Source organism: Crotalus tigris, unplaced genomic scaffold (assembly GCF_016545835.1).
Source record: "Crotalus tigris isolate CLP2741 ecotype Arizona unplaced genomic scaffold, ASM1654583v1 scf7180000018124.1459596, whole genome shotgun sequence".
Taxonomy (NCBI): domain Eukaryota; kingdom Metazoa; phylum Chordata; class Lepidosauria; order Squamata; family Viperidae; genus Crotalus; species Crotalus tigris.
In genome coordinates, this window is record NW_024096836.1 from 645,382 (window position 1) to 668,488 (window position 23,107).

The following is a 23,107-nucleotide window of genomic DNA, read 5'->3' on the forward strand; positions in this document are numbered from 1 at the left end:
AAAGCATCCCCAAATAATTTGCTACCCTGCCAAACACCACTTGGCCTGCCAGTGTCTTAGCCATAGCAGGTGATGGGCTGTCACGTTGGACGCCAAGGACTGGGGAAAACCATGCAGCGTGTAGAATCACATCAGAAGTGTACTCCGTCGCGGCCACTAACTTGCTCAGGTCCTAATGTGTGCGGACATCGTCCGGGGGGATCCTGGCCTGGAGCTGCCGAAGCCAGATGAGGGCGGATCTAGTGAAAAACGAGGCTGAAGTAGAAGCCCTATTAGACCATGCCGCTGCCTGGTGTTTCCTTCTAAATGCCAGTTCTGAACTGCGTTCCTCAGTTTTTAATGCCTCAGACATATCCCCTGAAATAGTGGTAGGGGAGAAGAGGTGGGACAGGGGCTCATCCACTGTGGGCATGTCCAGTGCCTTTGCTAAATCTGAGGCCATGCTAAATAACTTTTTATCATTCCCACCTGGAAGAGGAAAGGTGCCTGGGGAAGCCCACTGTTTCTTAACTGCATTGAGGAATAATGATGGACAGGGAACATGGTGTTGCATGACAACCGGTTCTACGAAAACGGGGTCCGCCTCTGAAACCGTTGCAGTTGTCGCTGAAGCGGACCAGTCAGGTCCCATGTGCGCTGCAGAACTAGCCTTGCGAAGTAGGGGTAGAAAGAGAGATGGATTAAATAGACCGCTGAATGGAGGGGAATCCGGGGCCGCTTCCTCCTCCTCCGACCAGGAGGTGTCAAGCGCCTGCTCCTGCTCCGGGGTTAATGAGACCCCACTATACGAGGAATGGGAGGGGGAGGGAGGATCGTGAGAACTCTGATGAGCTGGGCGAGAAAGAGGAAGGGAAAGCAAGGAATCTGCCTTGGTTACCAATGGAGACCTGGCCGCGAGATCCCTCTCCACCACCTGAGCCACCAGGAGTTGGAGCCTATCCTCTAGGGGAGGAAGCGCTGACTCCTCTCCTCTGAGCCCCACAGCCGTGGGCATGAAAGTGGGCTCTGGGGCCTGCTATAGTCGTGGGGTGGTTGGAGACCTGAATGTATCTGTGTCAGATTCCAGCCTAGGCTGACCAGAGGAAGTAGAAGGCTCTACCGGTGACCAGACTTCCTGGGGAGAAGAAGAGAAACCAAGAGGCAAGTCAAAAAAGGTGGACTCAGTCTGAGCAATCCTGGCCTGTTTTTGAGCCTTTGAAAACTCTTTTTCCAATGCCTGGTGTGTCCTGCTGGCCTGTTTCTCAGCCAATTTGGAGGTCCCCCCCCCCAGAGACAGCCTTGGGTTTGACCTTGGCTGAGATCCTACCAGCAGCCTCTTGGCGAGAGGACCTGTGTCTTTTCTGGATGGAAGGAGGGGAGGCATCCTTGGATTGGGAGGCCATGTTATCCTCCATGCTGGTATAAAAACTTCAGGTGCATGAGAAGGTACCCCTGGAAAAAGGATCAATTGGATAATAAGGGTGTAGGGCAAGGGCTGGTAAAAACTGCCCTCCCGCCCCCGGTCACCAAATTGGTGGTATCCAAAAGACTGGTCATACTTGCAGTCGCTATAATTTCCCCCCAGAGGATGGATTGCGGCCTGCTAGTAAGGCTAGCTGTCTTGCCAGGCCAGCAATTTAAAAGGATGGCAACTAATACAGAGTCAGAGGCTGGGAACTACTGTGTTAACCAGCTAGCCAAGTGGTGACCAGGACTAGAGACACCAGAGGGCCCAATTAAATTAAATGGGCCTATGCAAGAAATGAGAGAGGAAAGGACAAATGCCACAAAAAGGATTTTCCACGGATGACAAGAGAAGATCCCGAGGAATCCTTGGATACAAGGAACCCGGGAAGGGCCCTGATCAGAAAAAGGCCTCAGTAAGGCCCTGGGCTGGAGCACAAGGAGCCTCCCAAATGGCGGCCTTGGGAGGATGACGAAGCCTCCAAGATGGTGGCTATAACTGGTGGAGCTCCTGCCTAGGCCTGGGCCTTCTACTTAAGACAGATTCTTTTCCGGGGGCTGATGTACAGTGAGGGGGAGATGCCCCTTAAGGGAAAGTTAACGAATGCCGAAATCGGGTGGAAATCCCTTTCTCCACCCACCCCCCCGCCTTCCCTTGCAGCCGGCAAGGACTGGGGATGACCACATGGTCTGCAAAATGGCAGCCGTGTCCTAAACTTCATTCACCCCCTCCGGTTCCGAACGGCTGCAATGCTCACTCAGCTGGATGCGTGATTCTTGGAAAGAGACGGGGTCAAAACAGCCTCCCCAGCTGATTGGCGGTGTTTCAGGAATGCTGGAAGCCTCCTGTGCGATGATTTGCAAGCTGAGGCCCTGCAGCCTCCACGAGGCTGATCTGGACACCTTAAGGCCGTTGGAGCTGCAGCCGCAAGCTCCGACATCGGAGGTGAGCTGGAGGGAATGGGGGGGGGATTTGCAACAGCACTGAGCCCAGCGAAATGCTAGAAAGGGAAGGGAGAAACAGAAGCTTCCATTTGTTACTGAATCTCAATGGGGATCAGATGAAGGTAGAGTCCTCTAGAGGAGCGCTGCTCCCAGCGCTACTCAGAGGGCTAGAAGGTATTGGAAGGTGTTAAAGTTATTAGAAGACAAAGGGATAATCCGCTAATAGGTTAAGATCTACCTGCCTGTGAGCCAAACATGCACGTCTGTTCTGGGCAAGATCAAGTCGACACTAGGAAAACAGGCCCAGGACAGGCGTGGCAAGTTTGGCTGACTTGATCTGATTGGGCAGCAGGATTAAGTTAACCCATTGGTGGATTATCCATCTCCAGTGCTGGAGAGAGAGAGAGAGAGAGAGAGAGAGAGAGAGAGAGAGAGAGAGAGAGAGAGAGAGAGAGAGAGAGAGAGAGAGAGAGAGAACTCAATCAAGCTCCCCTCTTTGTGTGTGTGCACGCGCAAGTTTTGCAGCTCCCAGTATTTTCTTTTCTCTGGGAAATGGGTTCAAGTGGCTCTTTGAGTGTTTAAGGTTGCCAACCCCCGAGCTAGGTGAATCTTTAGGATTATGTGTGTGGCAGAAGTATGTGAACCTCTTCTTTAGCGCATTTCTTTAGTCACAAGTGACATATTTTGTGCCTGCCATCATTGATGCAACTTTGAATTCTAAATTGTATCAGCAAATTCTATAGCAAGATATAAGCAGTAATATAATTCAGCTGGTTCGCACCACTTCGGCAGAACTGGTAGTTAATTTTTTGTTGCCCAGGCTCAGAACGGACTTCCAGAAGCGACATCCATACAGAGAACCAGTTGTTCACATATCTGAATCCCACCACTGAATATAAGGTATCTTATCCATGATCTAAAGCTCAATAGAAAGTGGATGATGCAGCAAATGACCAAAATATACAAACCATATGACCAAAGAATGGTTAAAATGGAACTTAATGTTTTGGAATAGCCAAACAGGAGTCCTAATTTGTTGTAGAATGACCTGACGCCAGTAGTTCATACAAGGAAGATCTCCAATATTTCTGAGCTGAAGCTGTTCTGTAAGGAAATAAAGCTAAAATTCCTCCAAGGCAATGTGCAGGGCTATAACACTTATCGGAAACATTGCTGTGCAAAAAAGGCACACCAGTTTTTGACAGCAAAGATGCATATGCTTTTGCCACACACACAAATATGTTCTATTAGCTCTGAATACTTTTCTTCAATAAATGAATACCGTAAATGCCGGCGTACAAGGTGACCTGGCGTATAAGACGACCCCCGTCGTTATAGCCGGGCCACATTCCTAGAACGTCGTCTTATACGCTGGAAACTACCAGTATTTCCAGCGTATAAGACGACTCGGCGTATAAGACGACCCCCGTCTTTGACGCCGATTTCAGCACTCGCGGAAGTCGTCTTATACGCCGGCATTTACAGTAAGTAAAATATTTTGACTTATTTCTTTAAGAGGGTTGTCTTCAACTAGTTTTAGGATTTACGTGGAGAACAGATCATATTTAGGGTCATTTTTATGCAGAAAGTGAACATTCAAAGAGTTCTTAAACTTTTAAGTATTATTGCATTGCATCAGAGCACAGTACACAGCAAATGGTACCCAACGCACAACATACCTAGTAGTGGTGTTAGATAAAGATGTTTCCTCTCACCTATTGCCATTTGTACACATGCCGTGTTATCTTCAAACACTGATTTAACTCCCTTCACCTCAATATTCAAATCCTTCAACAATAGTATATTTTCTTTTTTTACTTAGAATATACTCTCCGTCTTGTAGTTTCTTTATTTCTACTCCTAAATAGTTCTTTGTTTCTGTTAGAATCTTTGCATTTCTTTTGTTCTGTCATAGATAAACCAATATCTCCTGGCAATTTCAAGGCCCGCAAAAAAAATGACACATACCTTCACCTCATCTCCTGTGAATCTTCTTGGAAGAACATCTTTGTTTGCTCTTTCAGACTTCCTTGGAACAAACTGTTCCTGTTTCACAGGGATCTCATTTTCTAAACATTTCTCTGAGCTATTCTCAGACTTGAGCCACTTTCAGAACCTTTGTTCAGCATACTTATGTGAATGCTCATCCACTGGAGACCTCTGACTAATAGGCATTAAAATTGCAGTATCGGCATATATTTTTCCAGAACAATTCTCATGTTCTGAAAAATTTGCAGAACCTGAAATAAATACATTTTTGTGTCCATCTGTTAACCTATATGCCTTTGATCCTGATTGATAACCAATAAATTTCAATTTCCTTGCCTTTAGCTGTCCTTTCTAACTATTTTGGAATATGCACTTATATATGCCCTGCTGCCAAAGAATCTTAAATGTGCCAAAGATGGTTGTCTTCCATACAATATGTAATATGGAGTTTGATTAATTGCTGAACTCCATAGTCTATTGATCACATAACTGGAAGTTAAAATTGCCTCATCCTCATACAGCTTACTCATTCCTGCATCTGCTAGTAATGCATCTTTAATTTTTTGTAAGATATCATTTCTGCACTCAGCAACTCCATTCTTTGCCAGTGTGTAGGGGCTGTTTGTCTATGTCTTGTGCTGTGCCTTTCTTTCTCAGCGACTGCTGAAACACTTTAGGCATGAATTCTGTTCTTCTGTCTTTTTATAGTTGACATTCATATTGATTATATCTCCTCTCTACAAACATTACCCATTGCTTAAATTGTTGAAACACTTCTGCTTTGCTTTTTAGTAAATAACAAATCCCATACCTTGCAAAATTATCAATAGTTAACAAAGAAATTTGGCCCCTCCAATTGTGGGGATACAGGGCAAATTAAATCAGCATGCACTAACTGAAAATATCCTTCAGATCTACCACTTCTTTTGCTGACAGGATATACTTTCAATATGATGTCTTTAGATCCTGAAGTTGAAACTCAAATACTTTGGCCACCTAATGAGAAGGAAGGACTCACTGGAGAAGGGCCTAATGCTGGGAAAGATTGAGGGCAATAGAAGAAGCGGACGACAGAGAATGAGATGGCTGGATGGAGTCACTGAAGCAGTAGGTGTGAACTTAAATGGACTCCGGAAGATGGTAGAGGACAGGAGGACCTGGAGGAGTGTTGTCCATGGGGTCTCTGCATTGCCACCAGTTTCTTTGTGATTCAAAATATATAAATTGTTCAATTTCAAACCTTGTGCACATGCCCTGTTATTCTTTATGACCTTGCATGTACTCTTTGCAAATATACTTCATACCTTTCATTGTCTAAATGAGACACATTCAGCAAACTGTGATCTAAATCTGGTACATATAAAACCTTATCAAATGATTTACCAACACATGGTACATATACTGTTCCTTGCCCTTGTACAGAAGAATAATTACCATTTGCCAGGCTTACAAATTCCTGGGTAGCTTGTCCCAGGCAGGAAAAAAGTTTTGGGTTATTTATAATATGTTCACTTGCCCCACTATCCAACAATCATATGCCTTTGTTGTTTTTATTCTTTCCCTTCACCACAGAAATCTGTGTGTCTTCTTGCTTCTATCTCTGTGCTTTCTCCCTCCTGTTGAATCTTTAATATTTTTACTGGACAATTTCTCCAGATATGCTGAGTACATCTACACCTAAAGCAGAGTTTTACAATACAGCCTTTCTTTCCCGTTTTATTATCTCACTAGAAAACAGTTCCTTTCTGACAGGAGGAGGAGGAGGAGGTTCCCTTTACCTTTGGCATTTTCCCATGGCAAGTCTCACTGCAAGGAGAGAGAGGGGGGGTGGGAGGGGGTGGTTGTTCTTCTCACCTCTGGCATTCTCCCAAGGTGAATTGTCCCATGATGAGTTGCCAGGGTGAGCCAGTTGGGGCAAGCTAGTTGGGGCGATCAGGGAGCAGTGACCCTGCTGTCATGACCCACATGGACAATCCTATTATAAAAAATATAAGAAGGGGCTTAGTCCAGGCCCTTTTTGATTTATCATTTGTATTTCCACTCTATCCTCTTTGGGTTATAGTCCACAAATTATTTATTTTCCAATATTTCTAGGATCTGTAACTCCTCTTCACTCTGTCTGTCCATAAATTCTTCCATGCTGTTATCTTCACATCTTTCACTTCTTTCTTATAATCTTCAAAAAGGACTTTTTTAGGTACAGAAATTATTGCTCTCAATTTAGTTTTATATTTCTTGCCCAATTCTTCAAAAATGCCTTGAAATGTTTCAAACATCCCTCATTTTAAGATGCACTTTTCTTCTTCAAAATTTAGTTCCCTCTACTGCCCTTTTCTGTGTTTACAAAGTCTTAAGTTTCATTGTTGCTTTGTTTTCAACGTTTAACCAACGATTTCTTTCTGATAGACTAATTTGTGATCCCAGGAATTATTGCTTCATTTACTCGATTTTTTAGAAATCTTAGCAAATATTCTAATGTTCCAAATTTGTCTGATTCATTTAAATTTGCCTTAGCTTAAATTCTTATTTAGTTTTTTACCATTTGTTTTATATTTTTTAAATCCTTTAAATTGTTAACTAATTATTCTTCCATGTTGGGATGACGTTTTATTCACCAGGTAGTTTTTCAGCCTTGCTATTTAGAAGACCTCTTTTGGTTATAAAAGAATTGTAAATTCAAAGGTGACTAGCAAGTGAGGTAATTGAACTCAGTGTCCTTAAAGGTTCGTGTTTGCAAGCTTGATGGCTTCTATCATCCCCAAGCACTCAAACCCTCGAAGCAACCGCTATCCTCAAGTCTTCTCATTAGGAGTGGCTATCCAGAGCACCAGTGGGCATTCTCTCATCCCCTCTTAATCTGAGGAGGTTGCTGTTGGATCATGCTTGTCACTGGTTTGCCAGTTGTCAGTGTAGCAGCATCGCCACTCTAATTTGCCATTTTCCTTTTTAAGATAAGGATATTGTATACTGTTATACTATTGTATTCTGCTTCTTATCATTGTATCATCTCTTAACATCACTGTAAGCATTAAGATATTCCTTACCACATCTCAGGCTAATTAATCTTACATTATAAACTTGGGAAAGTACTTCCTATTTCATAACTTGACACCATAAATAATCCAAATTTGTATATTGGACTAATTTTATTCATTAAATGATAAATGAATTCTATATGTAGGCAATTGTTACCAATTCCAAGTTCAAATAAAGAAGGATAGACTCTTCTGAAAGAACAAAAATGCAGGCATGAACCTATGGGAATGAAAATGAAATTTCACCTTGAGAATAATGCTTTAGCCAACATATGAGCACTATGAAATAACCAAAGGCAAGGTACTAAGAAAAGTATATGATTAGCTAAATACTATCTAAATTATGAAGGTAGGAAAATATTTTAAAACAGAAACTTGGAGTGTGTGAACTAAGCTCCAATAAAATAATTATTATGAACTATTTTAATGTAAAATTTCAACTGTGATATAATCAGAATTAGTATTCACTGGAATTGAAAATGACCATGTCCACATACCAGACAATGATGACTGGATGCTGTTGTGCTACTCTGAAAATGAGAAATAGAGGGTGCTGGCTAAGCTATAGTAACCATAGCTTTCAAAACTATAGGGAAACTTCCAATTAGTCTTATATAAATTAGCATTTCTGTCAGGAATAAGAAAAATGCATGTAATCAAGCAAGTATAGAATGAGTTCCTTCCATTACCATGGAAGGAACTAACCCTGATCATTAGTGAAGTAAGTTTTCATGCTGGCAACAACTGGCAAGGAAAAAATAACTCATTGGAAAATTTGACATAGGAAAGTTATTTTCAAACGATCATTCATAGATGCCAAATCAACAACAGAGACCAAATGCCACTGTGATCATCATCTTGTACTTCCAATATCACAACTCTGTCAGAAATGAACTGCTCGTAACATAGACACACCTAAATTTATGAATGCGTGGAACTACAAGATTCTACTTGCCAACAATTACAACTAATGTTTAGCAGCTGATTTGTCACTCATGTACCTCTGGAGGATATAAATGAGTAAATACTATGATTTTCAAAAAATAATTAATGAATGTGCCAAAGATATTTGTCTTGTAGTGATGAATATAAGCATGGATTTGGATAAATATCTAGTCTTGATAGACAAACAAAGCCAGTGCAAAGTTAAAGATGTGTTGCAATACTAACCAACTTAACAAGCACATCTATACCCCGCTCAAAGCAGATGCGATACATACAATATTGGAATAACATTGCAGAACAACTTGAAGCAGTTGCACGTTTGTAATGAATACTGCAGGCTCTAAAGTACATTATACCTTGTCAGAAATAAATTGCTGGCTCCACTCATTCTTTCAAAAGATCTATTAGTTTGAAGAAATACCAAATTCATGGAAACAAGCAATAATAATGCCAATTTCCAAGAAAGGAGAAAATCAAGAGTGCAAGAATTACCATGGGATTGTCAGTCATGAGCAGGGTATTTTGAAAGTTGTCTACCAAATACTTCAGAAAAGAAGAAAACAATTAGCTCAAGAAGAACAATGCAATTTTTGACCTGCAAAAGGATATGGTGGCCAATTAAAACAATTGCTTGAGGAATACATCAGATACAAAAAGAGGCCTGTTGCTGTGTTAGTTTAGTTTGCAGCAGCATTTGACAATATCCATTGGTCAATACTATGGAAGTCACTTGCTTCAGAAAATGTTCCTGCTAAAATAATACAACTCCTGCAACAGATATATAAGGGATCATGAAGTTTTGTTTATGTTGAACATGAAATATCCAATGTCAAATGTTCCTTTCTTGATATAATATCTTTATATCTTTCTTGACATAAAAATATAGGTGTTAATACATGGGTCCCCAACCCCTGGTCCATGGACTAGTACTGCGCCGTGGCATGCCAGCAACTGGTCTGCACAAACAAGCAAAGGTCCATCCGCAGGATGCAGGCACCACACAAAACCACACACCTGCCGGTCCACGGAAAAACCTCTCTCCACGGAACCGGCCCCTGGTGCCCAAAAGATGGGGGACTTCTGACTTAATGTCAATATTGACAAGATCAAGGTATTCAAAACTCATGGTTTTTCAGGCAACCAATTTGACATGTTAAACTATTTAAATACATTGATTTGGTATCTAAGAAGATAAAATAGCTTCCACAAGCAATATCAATAATTAAAGCAGCTATCACTGGTGCAAAGAAAGCATAAGCACTCCTATCAAAATATATGTTTAATGATCATTAATACTACAGATGCTATTGCATATTGCAGTATCCCAAACCTTACTTCAAAATGATTTGAAAATTTAAAAGTTTTTCAAACATGTTGCGTAAGTCAAATATGATGGGTTTCAATATATAACAAAATATTAAATAAAATAAGGAATAGTATAGCTATCAATCTGCAGATATTTCAGAAGCACTGTTTGGATACCTCTACTGAACTGCCTATGCCAACTTCCTTATTGATTACTCTGGAAATCATACTTTATAGGTTGGAAAGTATAATTATCAGTTCCAAAGAAAACTTGGCTGAAAATATGGAAGTAGATCTAACAAAATGTAAACTCAATGAGATTGAACTGAAACACCTGATGCACAACAAACAAAAACAGAAGAATACTCCAGATAATGTCAATGGACCTATAGTATCCCCAGCCACTGCAGTTTACTTTTTGGGTGATTACAGAGATGAGCTAAGGACATAATGAAACCCCAGTTAAAATGTTTCCCTCTCATTCTCTTATGATTTTCTTTACTTATAATTTAGAACCAAGACTTTGATATGTAACTGAAGTGAGTTGCAAATCTTTTTAACATGACTATGGCATGATCAAGTTTTATACAGAATTACAGATTTGATTCCACACATCTGTTCCATTTAAACTTTCCAAACACTTTTCAGGGGAAAAATGCAAGAGCACTGGCATTTTGAAGCAGAGGCAAGCAAAGTGGGCTTAAAAAATAGTGAAGACAAGACCAAGGTGACGCAAGTCAGTAATGTTCAAGACAATATCCTGCTAACATTAGGGAGTACAGACCTTAAAATTAGTGGAACAATTCAACTATCTTAGTAGCATCATGGATACAGATGAACAAATGCAAACTAAATCCAATGTTACACCTTCCAGTACAACCTCTCTTCTTCTGGTAATAGACATTTTTCCACATTAGACAAATACAATTCTTATTGTTATAAGTAAATATACAATTACCTATCAACATTTGTTACATTTTTCTAATAGTGTCAATAATATCAGTTTAGAATATCTTTACTAACCAAAGCATATCTTAATTGCATTTGCACTCACTATCCATTTATTCAGTCTATATCCTATTATCGCTTTTTTCAATTTTAATTCCCCATCCGTGTTCAAAATATCCCAATCATTTATAATTTCAGAACAAGTTATATTTGGGTAACCAAAAGCTTCCTTTATTCAAAGTTCTTAACATGTTCTTATTTCCCTTTTCATACGAAGATATTATATTCTGATTACAAATCCTATCTATCTAGTTATAATAATACTACTTCTAGCAATCTATTCTTAATCATATTCAAACATCTAATTTAACATCCCCTCTAATAGGTCAAAGCTTCTATTTCCTTCAGTCTTACTCTATCTGTCTTCCTTTGCCAACTAACTTTCCAAGTCAGTGCATTTGGATCATCAAATAATTCTTCCTCTATTTTTGTGTTACCGGTATATTATTTGAGACAAGAGAAACAATTTAGTTGAAGCATTCTTGGAAGAGCTAGCCTGTTGATATTCATTAAACAGCCTCCCTCCTTCTCCAATTCCCCACAGTTCTGAAATCTTAGTTTGTAAAATGTATTTTCCATTTCTAATGTTATCGTTGTGTCTTCTAACTCTTCATTTATCTGAGTCTGATCACTGGTTTCTTCCTTTAGATCCTCAAAATTTGTGTCAGCATTCTCTGGTTTTCCTTCTATTTTCTGGGTTGCTGGTTTCTTCTCCGTACTTATTTTCTGATTTTATAGATTTAAATTAGAAGCCAATCAGAACACACCTCTATCCAATCAGAACACAGCCAAGCTCCCACCCAATCAGTTCATACCCCCACTGGCAGTTAAAAGGAAGAAACAGCTAAGACCACACATTGGTCCTCGAAACACCAGCCTGAAGATGACGAATGGGACTTCGTCGAAACATCGCCAAGACACTTCCAATTTTACGTGGGAGAAAACCCAAATAACCAAAGACCTACATATAAACACCCGCAAATACCTCAGAAAACATACATACACATACACACACACACACACACACACACATATAAATATAAACATATACATATACATATACACATACATACATACATATATACATACATACATAATAAAACTTGATCACCAGGAAAAGTTAAAACGTTAAAAGTTTTAAATACAAAACATTAAAAGTTTTAAAAATAGAGACCTAGCTTTCGTTGGCTGCTGCCAACTTCATCAGGGCGTACATAGATCAATGGGAGTGAACATTTATATATAAGTTAATGCCTGCGCTCGACTTCTGGACCGCATAATGGGTCCAGGTCGGCCAATCGTAGCATTCGTTGTAATTGCTGCATGATTGAATGACTCATCCACTTGTATCACACATCCCTCATCAGAGTGTAAACAAGCTTCCAACTCCCCACTCATCCATATCCGTGGTCTAGGAGGATCTTCGATCTTATTCCAACTCAAGATAACATCCCCACCACCAAGTCGTTTCCCCCTTCTCTCTTACTTAAGATTCTCCGTGTGTCCAGAGTCCTCTCCCCCCACCATTCTGGCATCCGTTCTTAATATCGTGACATTCATTATTACGGAGCCTCACTCTGGGTGTTCTACATGTGCTCTCATTGCGTGGTTCTCCCCCATGCACCATTTTCCCAGCATTTCCAGTCTCGCTAAGCTCCGTAACAGTTGTTCTCCCCTTTTTTCTGACAATTGCCAACTCATTGTGGGGGCTAGATTGTAAATTCTGTTGTCCGGTCGTCAAAGTAGTCAAAATCCCCAAAGGTGGCTGCTTGCGTACTTTAGCGAGTTGGTTCTTCTCACTCTTCCCCCAAGTAGGGTGTGGTGTGGATCCTAGTGCAGAGAACACACTTTCATTCTCCACCGCTAATTGTGCTGCCTTCCAAGATCGTGTAGTCATTCTTACGATAGGGGATTTACTACTTTCTCACTCTTCCCCTACTTGGGGGAAGAGCGAGAAGAACCAACTCGCTAAAGTACAAGTGGATGAGTCATTCAATCATGCAGCAATTACAACGAATGCTACGATTGGCCGACCTGGACCCATCACGCAGTCCAGAAGTCGAGCGTAGGCGTTAACTTACATATAAATGTTCACTCCCATTGATCTATGTACGCCCTGATGAAGTTGGCAGCAACCAACGAAAGCTAGGTCTCTATTTTTAAAACTTTTAATGTTTTGTATTTAAAACTTTTGTTTTATATAAAAACTTTTAACGTTTTAATTTTTCCTGGTGATCAAGTTTTATTCTCAATATGTATACACCCAGGAATCATGCTTCTATTTTTAGTATTCTTTTTAATATATGTATGTATGTATGTATGTATGTATGTATGTATGTTTTCTGAGGTTTTCGCGGGTGTTTGCATGTAGGTCTTTGAAGCACGAAGCCGAAAGCACCAGCCTGAAGATGACGAATGAGACTTCGTCAAAACGTCGCCAAGACACTTCCAATTTTACGTGGGAGAAAACCTGAATAACCAAAGACATAGACATAGACATATACATATATATATACACACACACACACACACACACACACACACGTGTGTGTAAATTCACAATCGTGTTTAATTAGTTCTAGGCGTGGAGGCACCAAGTCCTGGAATGAGAAGTTGATTGCATTCCTTGTTTACAATCTGTTCTTATGTGCTAATCCACTCTGCAATAGGAGCTGGTGATTAAGGTACTCTCTTACTAGTGAGCCCCTTAATCCTGAGTCGGGGGTGACAGAACTACCTTAGTGTTATTGAGCCCCCTTAATTTTGCGGCCGGGAGTGCAAAAGGTACTTTGGTATTGATTAGAATGCTCACGCATGCGGTCCGTGACTCCCTGTGCTCACTAAAAATGGCCACTGAAGCCAGGAAGCTGTCGCGCACGTGCTAAAATGGCCACTGCGCATGTGCAGTAGCCTTCTCTGTTGTCCTGCGCCACGTGCGCCTAGACAAAGAGGGCGCGCGTGCGCAGAACCGCTCCAGTGATGGCGGTTCGTTTAAATGCCCGGGAGCTCTCTGGTGAGTGAAGAAAACTCCTGAATTCGCTCTACCAGCTGTTCCATGCCGATTCGATCCGGTCCCCCTGCCTCCCTTTCCATATACGCCCCCTTTGCTCTCCGCTACTCCCGAGCTGCTGGGGGCTTCGTTTTCAGGTGCGAAGCTGCAAGTCGCTCCGTTTGCCTGAGAACCTCTGCTCAGCTGATCCGGTAGCTGTTCAAATGAGCAGTCTGACCGGTGTGGGAATTGGAGGGTTGGGTAAGGGAGGGAATTGGAAGAATTCTCCCCCCCTACCGAGGGTAAAGTTCCCCTGTGGGAATCTGAATCCTAGGCTGTGCAAATTTAGAATTTTGATTTCTGTATAGTTCAATTACAATTGATTCCAATTACTTGCTACCAAAAAAACACCCTCAGCTACTGGAAGATAATCCACCAAGGGGAGAGACTATATCTGCCTAGGAGCCAAAATTGCACGTCTGGTCGCTGGGCGAGATCAGTCAAGACTGGGGATCTCGTGGTCCAGGACGGGTGTGGCAACTTTGGCTGATTGATCTGATTGGGCAGGAATACAGTCTCAACCCATTGGTGGATTATCCATCTCCAGTGCTGAAGAATTAATCTAGCCAAGATGAGTATCTCTTTTCTTTTTTAAAAAATGACCAAAATAGTTTAAAAACTATTCATATTACAGCAATGGTGATGAAGATAATGTGAAGCCTCCCATAGGTTGAGCTTGACTTCTGATGACATATTTTGTCACCAAGTTGGATGTGATTGCTATTGCTTTCTTCCACGCATGTTTCTTCCAATTTAGTCAAGAGCCATGGGATTTTCTAGTGTTCTCCCATTCAGTTACTATCCAGATCCAAGCTTACGTAATGTTTTCAAGGTCAGCCAAGTTAAGTGAGGTGCTTTATCCTATGTTCCTTTAGTTGTGAAAACTGCATTGTTTCCCACTATTCCATCAGTCTAAAAACTTATCAGCCTCCAGTGGTTCATAAACTACACAGATACAAATCCATCCATTTTCAGTTACATTCACTTTTTGTTTGTGAACAATTTTTCTATAGTGACTAAAAGAACTTTAATTACTCATTTTAAAAACCTCATAAATAAGCAAGTTTAAAGTTCAAACTATTTTTATGCATCTTACAAAAAATGTAAATTAAAACATTACCTATCAATAAAAATTATTGTATTTCTGTAAGGAATTATTTTCTAATAAGAAATTAGATCAGCAGAATTAGAAATATATATGAATAGTATACTGTGATCCAAAGAGTACGGGGGTGCATCTGCACTGTAAAAATTGGTATACTTTTTATTAGAAAAAAATGATATGCTTTTCTATCCTCTTATTTCAGACAAAGCCAAACGTTTTAGATGTTTGCTTCTCTTCTAACAAATATCATCATTATTCTTCCATGATTCAAATTTTTATTAATTTACCAAAATATAAAATCCAGAAATACAAAGAAAAATTAAAATAATGGAAAAATTGGGTAGAAGAAGTGGAAGAGGAAAAAGTGTAGGGGAAAGGGGAAAAGAAAAAAATAAAGCATTGACTTCTGACTCTTTTTGATGCAGTAGAATAAGCTAATAACATACAACTTCAACTTTTTACATTTATGTAATAATATAGACTAGCCATTTCTATAACAACAAACCTATCTAATCTAAAAAATCCAAAATCAAAATCATTTTTCCCTCAAGTATAAAAACCAAAAGCAGTTTCCAAATAAAGACAAAATTAATTGTAATCACTATTGTTCTTTTGACCAAGGAAATATAGTAATTTCAAAGGTGCTGCTGGAAAGTGTCATAAGCATCTTTAGGCAAAAGTTTCATTCCCCTCTCCCCATCCGATTTTCCAAGGAGCAACCATATAACTTACTTAAATTAAAGGCATAATACTCATTTGGTAGTTTTTAAAAAAGGAACGTTGGGTGCTAGTGCCTGAATATATGACACCAAGCAAATTCACACTTCATTAACTGGACTATTCTCTTGTCTGGAATACTGCAATATGCTCTATATGGGGCTATCTTTGAAATCCATTCAGAAGCTTCAGATGATGCAAAATGCAGCAGCGAGACCCCTAGGATGGTCCATATTACATCCCTGCTCTGTAAACTGCACTGGCTATTGGTCTGCTTTCGGGTGCAGTTCAAGGTGTTGGTTATAACTATTAACCCACTTAATGGTATAGGTCCAGGCTACCTGATCCTTATCCCATTAGAATTAAGATGAGCCCCTCCTATTCATGCTGGCAGAGAGGGACTATCGCAGATCCCATTGGTCAAAGAATTGGGATCCAGAAGAAGAAGTTTCTCTGCTGAAATGCTCATCCTTTGGAACATCCCATCTTCTAGGACAAAATCTACTTTCCTACTTTCCTATCCTTCTATAGGAACCTGAAGATCCAGCTCTGCCAATTGGCCTGGGAACAAAAGAGGGAGTTCCACATTGGAGATGGCTGCTGGCTGATTCTGCTTCCCCCTCGCTCTTTGCTCTCCACCCATCCTTTTATAACATATTGATATTTTCTTAGGTTTTTTTCATTGTTTATTTTATTGTTTTATTATTTTTCTTCTGTTTTGTTTACACTTCTTTTCATTTGTTCATGTTTATTGTTGTAAGCTACTTAGAATAGGCAACAAATAATTTTAAAAAATAAATAAACTGTGTTCTGGAAGATGTATTGGTTCAACTACACAATAGTTGTGCTACTGAACCAATACATAGTTGATTGTTAAAGAACCTTACCCTATGCAGCATTCAACCAACTTTTTCCATCATTATATGTATGGAGATCACCAAACTCCAGCATAAATCCCTATTAATCTTTTCATCGAGTGCAAACTACTAAGACAGATTTTTCTCACCAGTAAGAGAAAGAAAACACTCAATACGGGGCCTCCAGAATTATGTACAATATTATAGAAGAGGATGCTGAGGGGCATGGAGAGTGCCCATCTATAGAGTGACCAAAAGTCAAACACAACTGAATAGCTCCACAGATTTGTATAAAGTAACTAGACTGACATGACAATTTCAAATAATACCTAGCATGGAATTAAATTGCCTTTAATGTACCCAACTTCTAAAATGTATTTTGTGATTTTAACTTTGAATTACTTACTCTGATTTATTATATCATTAACATTTTATTACAAATTACTGATTGTAACCTGCTGAGAACAATAATTGCAGTGGACTAAAAGCAAATATAGTACAGGAATGAATATAAGTAAAAAAGACATATGATGCAACGTCTACCAAAACATTCTGGTTCATTCCTCAAGTCCCCAAATTGCAACACACTGACCCACCGAGATACCGCATGCTTCCCCCTTCTTTCCTGCCATGCCGGACTCACCTGAAGAAAAGATCCGTCTCCTCTCTGCCGCGGTTCCTGCTGCTGCCCGGATTAAATCTGGGAGATGCTTCTGCGCGCCCCCACCCTCCCATGGCCCAATCTAGGCTCTGGAGGTCTTTTAATAGCAACAACAAACCTATATGCACAAAGATGAAATAATACACTAATTGGAGAGCACATCTTTCTCTTTCTGTTCTGGCCACTTTTTTACAGAGGTACAATAGGGAATATTTTAACAAACTGCATCACTGTTTGGTTTGAAGGCAGCAGGTCCATACAGTGAGTGGTAAGGATAGCTGAGAAGATTATAGGAAACTCACTTTCCGTTATTCAGGATACTGTTTATAAGTGCTATATGCTTAGAGCTCAAAGAAATCCCACACACCCACTTCACAGTCTGTTTCTTTTGCTTCTCTCTGGGAAGAGATTTCAAAGTATTTATAGCAGAACTACTAGATTCTGTAACAACTTTGTTATGCCATCCATCTTGTAAATTCGCAGGATTCTTTTTCCCCCCGCCATATATATGTATACATTTGGACTAAACTGTGATGTTTCTCAGTGTCATATATGTGTGGGGGGGTATATGCACAATGGTATTTTCTGAGAGCTGAATGCAAAGAAATTTCATTTTTAATGTATGTTGATCAGTGTACATTTAAAGCAACAAGGTTTTTGTTCTATTCTTATTCTCTTCTATTCTGACAATGGAAAAATGAATGGTAGAGTTGGCAAAAGGTATTTTAATTTGGAAACCACTTCTGGATTTTATATTCAAAACTGAAAGAAGTGAAACACTGATTTTAGGTTTTATAATTAGAATGAATTTATTGTTATAGAAATTTGCTTTAAATATTTAGAAATATAAAGCAAAAAGTTGAGGCTACAACTTTTTTTGTATTCTACTGCACTAAAAAGTTGGAAGTCACTTTTTTCTTTTTTATTCTCAATTGGACTTCTCTTTCTTTTTAACTTTCTTAATTTCTGTTCATATTTTAACTCACAATAAACTCTACTAAAAAGAGAGAAAGAAAAGCTACACATAAATGTTTAACCACATTCAATGAGATTTATTTCTTGGTAAGAACACATAGGTTGTAGCCTTATATGATTTTTATTCTTGAAGGAAAATTAAAAGAATAAATTTAGTTTGTGGAATCAAGGGCTTATTAGAAGTTCAATTTAATAAAAACTTGATTCATAAAGACAAATTTAAGAAAAAATAATTTCACAAACTATGTGATGGAGTTCAATAAAAAGTATATATATATCCATCAAAAAGTTCATAAAAACAACAACGAAGCAAGTATATGCCATGTTATAATATTTATTACAAACATGAAAAGGAAATAGGGATTTTACTGCTCCCCTTTCTCTCTTAAGAGAGTAACTACAAATAACGTACTATCACCCAGAAGGTTTTTTAGGCTGCTGGATAATTTTAAAGCAATAATCGCTAGTGGCTATAATCTATCCTACTAGGAATAGGTTGTTGAAGAACTTTTGTAACTCTGCTACCTGAAACTCTTTAACTGGTAATAGCTGTCTTCTAGTAAAATAAATTACCTGACAATGAGCTATTTCCAACACAAAGTAGATACAAAAGGCCCATATAAGACTCAAGGAATAAATCCTAAATCTTTTTGAGACCAAAACTGTATTTTCAGGTGGATGCCAATATTTGGAGTAAATCATAGCTTATTTTCTAGCAGTTACTATCAGTCACTTTCTTCCAAAAAGTATAGAGAGATTGTGAAGTATAACATGAAAGACACAAATGAGGTCTAAAGACAGAATGTCAAATTAACCTATCTGGTTTTCTTAAGTAAGTTATATTTCAAAGTATCTTCTACATACAAATAATATGCTTTAATATACTTTAATAAAATGTATTTAGTCTTTCCCATCTGTTCCCCGTTTCATCAAGTATTTCTTCTTATGTTGTACATTTTAGCAAAGTTGGGAGATGGTGAGAAATAAAGTTTGGTATCTGTGCTTGAATAGGGGAAAAACACATATCACCCCATATTCACAACCTAAATGGTTGATGGCTAAAAGTATCACAATACCATATCCTGTATCTCCTGCTCTCAATGTTTTTAACTGAAAATACTAGGGATTATATCTATCACAATCTATATACAAATATATTTTTTACAAATTAACTACGTTACTTCTCATAGAGAGGTATATAATAGTGAAGATAACCTGTTCCTATTTAAATTAAATTAGAACTGTACATTTTTTTATTACTACTTGAAACCAACAGTTGAGGAAAATCTCTCTTTATTCAATAGCTTAAGACAGGCATGTCAAATTCGCAACGTATCACGACTTTTTCCCCATTGCTGGCAAAGGGGTGGGCGTGGTTTCAGTATGATGCATCTGGCCCGCGGCCAGCAGTTTGACATGCCTGGCTTAAGACAAACTAATCTTGAATACCAATCTAGAAAGCAAAAAATGAAACATATGACTATGCCTGGAAATAAACAGTATCAAATTGTTCACAGATTACAATGTCAGATTACATAAATGTTATGAAGCTGCTGGGTGTGGCTTCATCTTTACTCATCATCTTTACTCACAGTGTATATTTGCTTAGTCAGAGCAGAAGAACAACTATCAGTTTAAAAGTCAACTAGAAACTGGGGTCTGGAAATATCCCCTCCAACAATAATGTTCCTTCTATACTTGAAATCAGGGGACTATTTTCAGAACAAATTTTCTTCTATACATAAACCAAACAAAATTAATCCCCTAAGTGTAAATGTCAGAATGATAAGCTCTTCCCTTTTCCCTACAGGATATTGTGCATTAGTAAACAGTATTTTAGAGATTATTTGCATCAATCCTTAACATTTATTTTAATTAAATGAAAGGATCTGTTCTGAAAAAGTCAGTAAAAGCATACAGCATAAAAGAAAAAATATTAGTCCAAGTCATGTTTGACAAACTTTAAAATGCAACTCTAGTATTTAAATTATGCAATATTACACTTTAAAGAAACTACTTTTTTATCCTTATTCCCTGCAAATTATTTGGCAAAAATATATTGTCCAGATATTTATCTTGTTGTTTTCCCTTCACCGAAAAGATACTTAATTGCAGCCAGTTTTTCATCTGCAGTTTGCAGCAATAATAACCAGCCATTTTGTTTTCACCATGAAAACTATTGACCAGATATCTTTCTATCTCTTTATTAGAATGTTACATTATTTTTAAAATAAGCATTAAAACAATATATTGCATCAAACAATTTACATCAAACAATTTAGACTGCTTCAAAAACATTTATAAATATGCACTTATTTGCACATCCATCCGTGCATATAACAGACTCTGTAACATAATGGATTTTTATTCTATGACTTCAAAACAAAATCTACTGCTGCATAAAGCTATTAAATATATACTTTAAAATATTCTAAATAAATATGTTCATGTATTTAGTAAAGTAGTATATTTTATACCTCAGCTGCCTTATAATAAATATGTCAAGGCCAACACACATTTTTCTCCACCTGTTCAGACTGCAATAGCTTGCTGTGAGAATGACAATTAAAAAGGTGTCACTGTTGACATTTCCTGTTTCTTCTCAGTTAATCTGTCTCAAACATACATTTACATCCTGTATTTTAAAGACACTACATACATGCACATACTTGTTTATATAATAGCTTGGCAACAAAGAAATATATAAAATACCAAGAGTACATAATGAAAAAAAGCATCTCTGAATTCAGCTTAAATGTATTTCCAGTCTAACAAAAAAACAGCAATGCACTGATATTTTAGAGCCTAAAAATGTCTTTCTTATAAATGATTGAGGTTTGAAAGGGAAGTATTTTACCCTTAATTGGATCTTATTACAGATTTGATCATATTACACTACTTCAATTTCATATGCAACATATCATAAGAATTATATAACATTTTGGAAACACTAAGATATCAGAAGTTATCACATGGTACAGTCTTAATAATTAAAACAAATATAAGCAATTCAGAGGAATTATATGTTGCTTCAGTAATAATATTCATTGAAAACTAGAACAGCAATATGACATTGTTAATACTGTCAAAAATAGCCTGTGACTTAAATTTAAGAGACTGGAAATGTCTCCCACTGTTCAAAATAAATGGAGGAGTTAGTAAGACTAATATTCTGTATTAATACATTTAAATATACTGCCCATATAGTAATACGCAGGACCAAATTTATAGATATAGGATGGAACCTAGTGATAGAATAATATGTGGAGTTGAAATCAAAAAGTATAAAATAATTTTAACATAAAAATCCATAAACTAGCCACTAATGAAAATGTTCTTTCAAAAATTACATTTCCATCTTTGTCATGACTAATTTTTTTATTCCACCAATAGTTCATTGCACAAAAACATAACTGATCTTATATATACAAGTTAAGGTACAGTACACTACTATAACAAAATACAAGTGTCTGCATTTCTTTGCCTCCCATCCCCATGTCTAATGACACAGCATTGCTTAAATCATTCTTATTCAATTATGTATGTGCAAACCTGGATCATAACCTGAAGATTCCACAATCTGCTACAATCAAAATACATTTCATTAGCCTTTCAGACAGTTTAGATATCTTTTTCTTACACATTACACTTACTAGCATCTATTAATGCTTGTGAGGTATGCTGAAATCAGAAGCTCAGAAAAAATACCAAATGTTAAATCCAATGTTAAAATTCTTTTTCTATTGACTTTAATTATAACTTTACAAGCTGCTGTAAATTATTATATGTGTTAGAGCTTTTGGAAATATGTGTTTTGAGCAAAAACATAAAGCTGGATCTGTTATATTTCTTTCATCAAACATAATTCATAAACACTAAACAAGTGTCAAACAAATGTTGAGCATTTGGAATGCAAACCTGATATTGCAGCTGTTAAAAATAGCTACAGCACTCATTCTTTGGGATTGCTGTATCCTTGGCCAATTCAACAGAAAATCCTTCACTATTCACAATATTATAAAATAAAACTCTTATTTCTTTCACCTCTCCTTACCTTTCATACATCTCAGAAAAATTGTGATTAGAAGCATAAGAGTTTATCAAATTGATATTGCATGCTTATAGTCTTTCTTTAAAACATGCTAGATAAATTTATATTATCTAATACATACTCTTACATGTTTTACAAGTAGCATGCCAATCTATTATACATAATCAAGATACTGTCAATATATCTGTCACAATATTCAAGATTAAAAAAAGCAGTATTGCTAGCATTATTTTCGGTTAACATTATAAACAAGAAAAGCTTACACTCCCTCTTTTTGTTGCAGCTAAATAAAACCATTCACCTACCTCTGCTGCATACTGATGGTTATTGTTTCCTAAGGAAGCTTCAAACATGCTGCACCATTTTGCCTGTTTCATGGATGGCGCAGAAGCTGGCAGGGCAGCAGACAGAGGAGTATTCTAGAGTCAGCAAATGTCAGTGATAGCCTTATACTGCAGTCTGTGCATTAAACATACTGAAACCCACAGGTGCCTACGTAGAGCCATACAGCTGCAGGCAGCGCCTTTACGTTTTCTCAGCAGAACGCCTGTGTTCCACTTTCATTCTTTTTTAACCCATTGCATGACAATAAACCAGTACCATCCCTGAGGATGTCTATAGCAAAATCATCACATAAAAGACTGCAGGCAGAGGGAAAAGCTTTAAGGCACCACATTTCCTATAGAAAAAATAACACAACTGCATTCACCATGAACAGGTTTATCTTATTTGATTATCATCAATCACTGTTTTTTAATTTAACATAGTTTCTATTGTTAAATACTTTAGTATTTGAAATATAATTGCAAAATAGCTATCATTTTGAGAAGATCTAAGGAATGTACAATTTGCGAAATTGTACAGTCTGCATCTTGATGTTCTGCAATAAAATGCAGTGTATTCCAAATAAAAATCCCCTGTTTAAGAGCTGAATGAATGATTTTCAGAAGAAGCAGTGCTTAGAGGAGCAACCTTTTTCCCCACTGGAGAGAATGGCAGCCATTTACTTGTATTCAGCTCTT

At 38.0% G+C, this 23,107-nt stretch overlaps 1 long non-coding RNA gene across 1 annotated transcript in view; it reads right to left on the reverse strand.

Moving 5' to 3' along the window:
- Positions 1-22,625, reverse strand: part of LOC120310118 — a 124,374-nt gene extending 101,749 nt beyond the window's left edge. The window contains exon 1 of the long non-coding RNA XR_005557272.1: positions 22,391-22,625. This is a non-coding gene — a long non-coding RNA (uncharacterized LOC120310118). The remainder of the gene's footprint in view (positions 1-22,390) is intronic.
- Between the last annotated feature and the right edge of the window lie 482 nt (positions 22,626-23,107).